Source organism: Sycon ciliatum, chromosome 4 (genome assembly GCF_964019385.1).
Source record: "Sycon ciliatum chromosome 4, ocSycCili1.1, whole genome shotgun sequence".
Taxonomy (NCBI): domain Eukaryota; kingdom Metazoa; phylum Porifera; class Calcarea; order Leucosolenida; family Sycettidae; genus Sycon; species Sycon ciliatum.
This window is the reverse complement of record NC_088646.1, coordinates 11,994,458-12,004,605: the sequence shown is the minus strand read 5'-3', so window position 1 is coordinate 12,004,605 and position 10,148 is coordinate 11,994,458. Positions and strand designations below refer to the sequence as shown.

At 47.9% G+C, this 10,148-nt stretch overlaps 1 long non-coding RNA gene across 1 annotated transcript; it reads left to right on the top strand.

Moving 5' to 3' along the window:
• Positions 1-501: 501 nt before the first annotated feature.
• Positions 502-5,470, top strand: LOC135814507 (uncharacterized). The gene is made up of 2 exons (XR_010553196.1): positions 502-976; positions 4,007-5,470. It is a non-coding gene; the product is annotated as an uncharacterized LOC135814507 (long non-coding RNA).
• Positions 5,471-10,148: the final 4,678 nt, after the last annotated feature.

The following is a 10,148-nucleotide window of genomic DNA, read 5'->3' as shown; positions in this document are numbered from 1 at the left end:
TAGTATTGTATACACGGTCGGTCAGTGACCAGGGAGTAGTAAAAGACTGTAAAAACTAAAACACTGTATTTTTACTACTGTACTGTACTGTCTGTAGTCTGTACTCCCTAGGCCCTGTACTGCTACAGATGCAGACAGTCCAGACTCCAGGCAGGCTGAGGCAGGCACGGTCAGTGCCAGTGGCAGTGAGTGGGTTGGTCAAAGGCCAAAGGCTAGGGAGTCGTAAAACTAAAACTAATACTTGTAAAAGCCTACAGTCATGATGTAGATCTACATGTCGTGTAGCGTAAAACACAGGCGGTTTGTGTTCGCTTCGCAATCGCAGGTCATCAACTTGTCTTGATCAAGGACAAGGACGCGTCGACGGTCATCAATGGTCATGGTCGACGGTGATCGCGCGATCCGATTATTACAGACCGTCTACGTGTAGTCTGTGTGGTCAGTGCAAGGCAGCTCACACTAGTTACAGTATTAGCTTTCCTGGCAAACCATTCGTATCGAACTGCACACTCGAAAAGTCTCTGGCGCTCTGGGTTTCACGCACATGTCTTGTACTAGTCTTGACTCATGTAGATCTGTACCGTCTTTGGTTGAGCTGAGTCGCTTTGTCCTTCTCCATTTTGAGAATGCGAGTCTACTGCAGTCGACTCCCTGGTAGTGGTGATGGTGGTAGCCCGTGTCGGTAGTACTAGTGTGCTGTGTTATAATTATGACTCATGAGTTTTCCTTTTCCGCAACGTTTCAAGGTCAAGTATTCGGCACTTCAACAAACTTCCAGGACTTTAAAGTTTTCGACTCAGTCAGTGGTTCCGGGTCATGACTGTGCTATACCGGCACTTCCTCTGGCTAAAAGAGCACGTCAATCATTAGACCTGCAAGCGTCATTGACCGGATTTACTATTGTATACTGCTAGGACCCGTTTCAAGAACACCAACAATCTACTACACTGTCTGTAGGAGAGACATGGCAGTGGAGGTGAGATTCTACGATTCTGATCTTTTGTTGCCTACCTTGTAACTTGTAAGTTGTACTTGTTCTTGTAAGTAACTACATGTACTTAGTTGTAGCCTGTTGCATTTTGTCCGACACTGCCAGTGTTAGGGAATGACATAGTCATTATGTCAATGGCTGCCCAGTTTTGATCCACCTGAAAAAGCGATGTGATCTGTATCGGAATCGAGTAATCGCCGACTAATCGGTCGCTACAGCAAAACTTTTACACTGTATAGAACTCCCCTTACATGTGTGTATCCAGGCAGGTTGGAACCGTTCACTACCCGTAACTAGGCATTGCCCGTAACTTCTCCTTGCCGTTTTCATTGAAATGCCGATTTTGTGACTTGATAGAGGTCAGAAACTGAGAAAGGTACCTGGCGGTAGACCATGGTAGACGGCCAGGACGTCGCGGCCCGGATTAGCTGCTGGATCGAGTGGGTCAGCTTTGCACCCTGCACAAGGAAATACCCCATTGACATTGTACAGTGCCCGGCAGGTACTTGACTCATTATGCAGTCACCCAATCAGATGTCATTGAGCAGGAGTGTACAGGCCTGGAGCCAGCTCCTGAGAGGTGGTAGTGGTACGGCACCAGGTCAGCTACAGAGCCGGCCAGTACCCAGTGCAGTCCTGTGATCAGTGTCAGTCTCATCATCCCGGGGAGGATGAACCTCTAGCTGCTCAATGCTATACATTATCTGGTTGTATTGGCGCAGTAGTCCACATTGGACAAGAATAACACTTTTCGGGAGGGACAGAGACTTTTAGCGAGGGCGTGCAAGAATAGTCTTTTACTTCTACATATACATACATGTAATTAGGCTGCATACTTAGCATTCCATGAACGCTGGAATTAGTGAAAACTAAAAACTGGCACGGCTAATCGGCTATAGCCGTACCCTCCGTACCAGTGGCACGGTGTCGGCCCTGCGGTACCAGTGTACTTGAAAGCCGTAGGCTCTGACTTCTAATGGAAAGAACCGGGCCATCTACATCTATTTCTGTATTCGTATCCGCTGCCCTTTCCCTGGCACGATGTAGATCATACACATGTAAATGTATCCTCTGAGATAGAAATTATGTTACTGCCAACTGAAGTGTGCACATGGGGTAGAAAAGTGAAAATATCGACCAGAATGGGTGTTTCATAGACTATGGCTCCAATCAGGGAGTGGTCAAATACCGGTATTTTACTACACCCTGGCTATGTTTTTAAACGTTACACTGTGTTTTGCGTCAATGTTTCCGCATGAAAAAAAACTTCTTCCAGAGACGTGAAAATGCATGACTATAATAATATTGCCGTGAAACTCCATGCACTGGCCGAGCGGCAAGCATTGGAAGTGATGCAACGATGTGAAGCTGGTGCCGGTGATCTGCAGGAACCGTATCAACTACCGTAAGAGCCCGTCACATGATAGGGCTTGAAAGTGCTACGTCACAGCATAGCAACAATTTCAAAAATTCAAAAACTGGATCTACTTGGATCCAGTTTTTGTATGGATCCAAGCACATTTCAAGCGGTCTTACTCACAGCAAGGTGATGTAGCCAGTGAAACTAACTGATTTGGCTAATGGGGGCGGGGTGACAACTGGTGGCGAAATAAAAGTCACACCTGCATGCGACATGAGTGGGTTGCTATGAACCTACATACTAAGGCAATAACAAAGTCACACCTTAGTGGATCCAAAATAGAAATCTGATGTCAATTTACTACTCCCTGGGCGTTTTTGACGTCATCACTTTCAAGCCCTATTAACGCCCACCCAGTATAACGCCCACTGCCCGTTTTTATTTTGAAAACGAAAAGATTTCGTTTGGGGGTGGGTGGGTTTGATGGAGTTTAGTTTTGAAAATAATTATTGAATGCAGATGGAGAATACCCAGTTACTTTTGGGTGTCGAAAATTGACATCAATATACCGATTGTTTTTACAAAACGAAAAGTTTTAGTATTTTCAGCCCCCACCCACCCACCCGCCTTTTCTGTAGGTAAAACGAATTCCAATAAAAATTAAAAATTATTTATTGGAATTCGTTTTACCTACAGAAAAGGCGGGTGGGTGGGTGGGGGCTGAAAATACTAAAACTTTTCGTTTTGTAAAAACAATCGGTAACGCCGGACGGCCCCTTACACAGTGTTACTGTGTAGCGCATGCACCGCTCCATGTGTATGTACGGTGCTGCAGTATAACCATGATAACCTCGTGTGCAGTGCACTGTGCTCACCTGATTTGTACATGCAGTAGTACGGCATGATGTGAAAATCAGTCTGATTTTTTACTTATCCGAAATAACTCCCAGGCCCACATTATTAGCGCCCAGGCCCAAATTGACGTCCATATTCCGGAGCTTCACTAACGTTTCCGCCCAGGGCCTTATTACAGGCATTTACGGTATGGCTTCTAAGGAGAACCTCTCCTCCTAACATTATTTGCTGTTTCAGCAGGCCTTGGCCGCACGAGAGACACTAAAGCACTGTACATGTACAATGGAGTGAACAATGGTGACCACCGCCTTGAAAGTCGCCAGTCATGCACCCGGAATCACAACGGCAGATCAGTGTTCGACTCCAAAAAAAACTTGCCAGGTCCAGGGTCCCTCTCGAAGGCATGATCGACAGAGGTGACTGACAGGCCCGGGGAGTAATACAAGCGTCTCAATCAGGGACAAATAGCAAAAGTATGTAGCGGCAAGCAGTTGTCGAATTTCCTTCCGACGAGGAGCGTAATACCCCGCTGTAGACAGCAAGCTGTTTCGGCCATAAAAGCCTCATCAATATAGCTACGAGTTAAATAGGCCGAGCTACCAGCCATGGTGCAAAGGAGGCACCACAGACATTAAGCTAGCTCGTCGCTCTAGCAGCAAGCTGTTCTATCTATCTATCTCCCCCCCCCCCCTCCTACTACTTACAATTCAACCTTGGTTTACGCTGCTTGATAGAGCTGTGTGCTCTGGCAATGAATTTAACACATTTGGCATCTTTCTGTCTATGTGTGTCTCTCTCAGACGGAAATCAAAGTGCGAGCTGTATACGACTTTGCTCCAGAAGTGGAGGGCGAGCTAATGCTCCGGATTGGAGATATCATCGTTGTCACAGAGATGATTGACGATGATTGGTGGCGTGGTAAATGCGGTAATCGTACGGGTATGTTTCCAGTCGCTTTTGTGGAGCTGATCAACTGATTACCAATGGAGTACGCGCGCGCGCACGCATGCACACACACAAACACACACACACACACACACACACACACACACATATACACGTGCACACATATACACACACACACATACACCTGTCCTGTCCTGTAGAGTCACTGCCGCAAAAGGGTCACGTGATCCCATCACTGGGAAACTTGAGAAGAGAGAGAGAGGACACGACGCTCGATGACGCTCCAGGTGCACGGGTAGTCGCATCCGCTTGCCGCATATGTACACGTGCTGGAAGGCTGAGCGCTCCTCTGCTGTTGGTCTATGCGCCACCCTTGAACAGCGATGCCTGCCCCGCCCCCGGACACCGCGAAAGCAGCGACCACACCTGTCACAATACGCGGCACAACATCCCTCCGCCGGTGCCGACGTTCCGGTAGCTCCAGGTGGCACTGTGGCATCCACCGTTGAGGCACACACATGCCGGACCAAGCCACCGCGGCTTCTCAGCCACCGCCCACACTGACTGGCGCCCCGCTGCTCAGACACAGGCCGCGCACGCTCCTCCAGACACTTATGCCGAGCCATGTCTCCTTTCCGTGCAAAATCCCGTCCGCATACTGTACATATCACTCGGGGCGGAGGCTCAGGCGCATTGTCAGGCTCTTGGTAGGTGCTGCGCCACTCCGCGCGGGACTCACATGCAACATCATACCATGATGCCTCTACGCCACGGGCACTGACGTAGATCCCAGACAGCACAGTCCTTCCATCTGCGGCGTGGGCCATGTGCTGGGCGACGCTGCAAGAAGGAGCCAAACAGTACCTGTTTTGGGATGCGGTTGTCCGGCATCCGCGCCACATGCCCCAACCACTCCAACCGCCGAGACGATTAAAGACACATACACACACACACGCACTTGCACATTGAATGTACTTGCTGATCGGCCATCTCGACCACTGCCTTCTGCAACCCATCGTTTTCTTTGACCATTAGTCATATTGTCGTTGTTGACATTGTCTTTTGCTCATACCTACAGCCCTTCCCCTTCTACACTGTTGTGCCGGCGGTTTGCTGGGCATGTACCTGTGGGTGGGTGTCATTTATATTTATATTGCCCGACAATTCATTCGTCGCAAGCGGCCACCTTTTTGTTGTCCCCTACAACTCTCTTATGTTGGCCACCCTCTGCAATGGAAACACTGAGCTGCAGGTAGCAAGCCAATAGCCTGCCCAGATGTAGTGGAGACATCCGGGGAGACTACATCAGCCGTCTTGTTTCTTTACTCCTTGAAAGGGGCTAAAGTTTCTGAATTTGCCATTTATAAGTTGCTCTTTTGAAGATGTTCAGTATTCGACCACTTGGAGGTGGGTCTGATCTACCCCCCCCCCCCCCCCACACACACACCACCACCACCACCACTTTAGGAGCTGCGCTGCGCCTTGATTGCCTGTGGGGATTGCCCTATCAAAAATTTGATAATAATAATAATAATAATAATAATCGCAACTTCTAAGTTCGAAGTAGTGGTTGCGACTTCGGCGATGATTTGTAAGAAAGGGTTTGCTCCCCACACTGGAGCTCGCGCTATTCCGCCGACTTTACTTGACTGACTCACGACTGCCAGCCAGAGCACACGAGAAGTCCATCGAACCTTCGACTCGGCAAACCTGCAAGAAAGCACCACTCCCTGCTCAATACACAGTGTTTCGGGGAATTCACCCCTCATCAGTTGAGCTTGAGTAGGCTGAGGAAGATTGTGCCTGAAGAGCACCATATAGTGCTCTTCAGGCACAATCTTCCTCAGCCTACTCAAGCGGCTCAACTGATGAGGGGTGAATTCCCCGAAACACTGTGTATTGAGCAGGGAGTGGTGCTTTCTTGCACTGAGGTTTGCCGAGTCGAAGGTTCGATGGACTTCTCGTGTGCTCTGGCTGGCAGTCATGAGTCAGTCAAGCAAGTGTCAAGTAAAGTCGGCGGAATAGCACGAGCTCCGGTGTGGGGAGCAAACCCTTTCTTACAACTTCTAAGTTATTAATAATAATCCTATGAGGGTGTTGGCATTCCGACACACACAGATCCGGAAAACTCAGTCTGACTGGATCTCAGGCGAACCGTGGATATTTCTCCTTTACTCACGGAGTGCCACACTCGCCGGCGTGTTGTGTGTTCCATCGGATAAAACTTGTCAACACTTATTGACTTTACTAGTGCTGGATTTGCTGGTCAACTGAGAATGCCTGTGCACTGGTGTTGCTCCATTGTTCTCCGCATCCTCTACCCACTACTGTGACCCATACACCAATGCTATTCAGTGAAGTGACCAAAACTGTCGGAGTAAGTTAGTTATACTTGATCTCTCAGTTGGCATTTCACTGAATGGCATTGGCTTAGTTGACCACTGAAAAGCGTTCAGCCTCTCAGGTTCGTTTCATGTGTCCGGCAAAGGAAAAGAAGATAGGAGCAAACAGTACATAAGCCAGGAAAGGACAAAAACAGTAAGAACTCAGATGCAAGGTGAGCCAAGGAAATATTTAAAAAAAACATTGAAAGCATGGAAACAGTGGGGCACAAGTTATGCATTAGAGTCCATCACCTAGACCACTGAGATTGTGTACAGTCAGACGTGCACAATGAACTTGTTAGCACCAGACTGACAGTGGGGCAATAATTATGGTCTAACCACAATTCGACCATCAAAGTTTAACCAAGTACGGTACTGTGGGATATTGGAGTTCGATTTGTTACACTGATGGGCCCTTGGCCGGATGCCGTTTCCTTTCATTTCTCATCCTTCAGTGGTAAAATTGAACCTCCCAAGTTGCGTGGTCGTTGCTTTGCGTTGTCGAATTGTGGTTAGCCTGTGACCGTATTGTCCAATGGTTTTACCGTCTCGTTATTGTACCAAGCCAGCCATGATTCCCATGGAGCCTGGGGATGTACAGTTTTCGTGCACTCGCACATGTTGTCCAGGCGTCAGGGGCCCAGCCTCCCTGCCCATCCGACCCGCCACACACAACAACGAAACTGAACTGGGAGTTCTACATAATTTCTTGACAAGACGGAGACGGACAGACAAGAAGACCGGACACGAGGTAAACTGAAAACTGAAGAAAAAGACTAACATTTATGGCAGCATACGAGCATGCGCCCAAACAAAACATAACGCATGACAATGACGTAACCGTTACTTGGATATGTACAAACTATACATGCAACCAAAACCAGTCAAATACGAGTCAAAGCAGAACGCAAAACAAACCAAAATAAACGAAAGGACCACAACAAAAATGAGCCATGAAAAGTCTTTCTACCGATACACAACATATTCCCCACCAAAGACCTTTTCAGGGCTCTACGAGGACCGCGAACACTGTGCCATATGCGGATACGCCGCAAGCGTACTAATCAAACTAACTACAAGAGGCAACAAATAAACAATCGACACGCCAACAAACTCCAACGAAAGTCAACGTCCGACCAGGGACAAACAAATCAAACTCAAACAAATCGAGCAAAAAAAACTATTCAAACAACTCGAGCAAACCGAACTAACAAACAAACTCGAGCAAAACAAACCACTCAAACAAGTCGAGCAAACCAAACCACTCAAACAAATCAAATCAAACTAATCAACAAATCACAGCAAGAGCACCTTCTAACTCCGCGTCACACTCACATGGGGTTATTTGTTCACAATGCGTTTTCCTTCGCACCGTCCTGGTCGTAGGAACCAGCCACTCCTCGCAGACGTTTATCCGTCTTCGTCTGCCCTCAGCGCATTCAGCTCCAACGACTTCCGCCGTACCAACCTCGTCGTCTTCACCAGCCACCTCGCGGGACGTCCCTGCCCTCAGCGCATTCAACTCCGGCGGACCAGCCACTCCTCGCAGATGTTCATCCATTTCATCTGCCCTCAGCGCATTCAGCTCCGACGAGCCAGCCACTCCTCGCAGACGTTTCCTCGCTCAGCGCCTTCAGCTCAGACGACGTCGTTTTGATGATTTGTTCTCGATGCGTTTTCCTTCGCACCGGAGTTCCTGCCAGTTCCTCGTCTCCCTGACAATCCTGGCGTGGTCGCCAAATTTCGTGCACTCGCACATGTTGTCCAGGCGTCAGGGGCCCAGCCTCCCTACCCATCCGACCCGCCACACACAACAACGAAACTGAACTGGGAGTTCTACATAATTTCTTGACAAGACGGAGACGGACAGACAAGAAGACCGGACACGACGAGGTAAATTGAAAACTGAAGGAAAAGACTAACATTTATGGCAGCATACGAGCATGCGCCCAAACAAAACATAACGCATGACAATGACGTAAACGTTACTTGGATATGTACAAACTATATGCAACCAAAACCAGTCAAATACGAGTCAAAGCAGAACGCAAAACAAACCAAAATAAACGAAAGGACCACAACAAAAATGAGCCATGAAAAGTCTTTCTACCGATACACAACAACAGTAGCTTGTCACGGTTCGGCTTGATGGCGCAACAAAACATAACGCATGACAATGACGTAAACGTTACTTGGATATGTACAAACTATATGCAACCAAAACCAGTCAAATACGAGTCAAAGCAGAACGCAAAACAAACCAAAATAAACGAAAGGACCACAACAAAAATGAGCCATGAAAAGTCTTTCTACCGATACACAACAACAGTAGCTTGTCACGGTTCGGCTTGATGGCGCTAACCCTCTCCTCTGTGGAATTATCAGTGTTTATCATTAATATCAATTGAAGAGAAAAAGGACCAAGGAACTACAACTTACAAGTTACGCTATAATGTCCACTAACACCATCAGACAGGTACTAAACAATCCGAGCTCATGCGATCATGATAACATTGCACGACACTGACCGACGGTACTGACGTTCTACAACTAACTGGCTAACAGCTCTAGCACATCTTGGATGCGCACTCCAACAGCCTGCACGGGCTGAAACTTTGTGAAAGTCTCATATCAGCTGTGAAGGACGTTGGCGGATGTTCATGGCATGCATGTCGATGACTATACATGTACTGGCAAGACCAAGGGACAGTCAAACACTGTACTTCGATTACATGTATATTGTCCATCTAAATTGTCATACGACTAGTAGTAGTAGTCGAAGTACAGACTCAGTGCTGTTTTATTTTGCACTTGCGGGTTTTGTTGTACTGAGTATAAAAAAAAGTAAATTATCGTGTCCGTTCCCGAAGGCCGCTCGCGACGGCCGCTAACATCCGGCCCGGTTATAACTATGCACAAAGTGTCTGAGATCCTTGCTGCAAAATAGTGCTCAAACCCTAACAAGGGCATGTAGAGCGTAGATCGACTACTTGTACGCAAGCCAAGGAAAAACTCAGAAATTCGGGCAAGCTGCTTTGAAGTCTGGGTGGTCAGCTGATGCAACCGAGCTCTCCGTTGATACTCCCAACGGTTTCACTCTCCTTGCAACAGCGGCTATCAACCTCTGGGAGCTCGAAAATAATTACACAGTGTATGCCAGATTCAAAATCACGCATATCACCACGACCAGTGTGTGCATCTCCGCACGGAATTGCAGCGGATCAGCAGCGTTGTGCTAGAGCTGATGTCTCCTCGGGAGGACATTCAGGGTCCCTGAGAGTGAGACGTGAGAGTTGAAAAGACGATAGGGCCGGGAGGTTCTGCTGTCGTTATGGGAACGCGACGCAAAGAATCACGCGAACTCTCTTCGCGTTCCCGTAACGTAAAGAAATCCTGTTCTGCTTTACGTTTCACGTAGAGAAGTCACGTGGAATGTGTACTGGGAATTCCCCCTTCCATATTTGGCAGTTTTCTGCCTGCACTCGAATGATACCCAGCAGATCCGTATGCATTTTCTCTGCGTGTGCCACAACGTAGAGCCTCATCTCCGCGTAGAAATCTGGAGCCAAATTGCAAAACACGCGAAGCCGTAGACTCTAACCCAGACACCTGCTCTCTACGTGATTTCTCTACGTTTCACGTATAGCAGAAC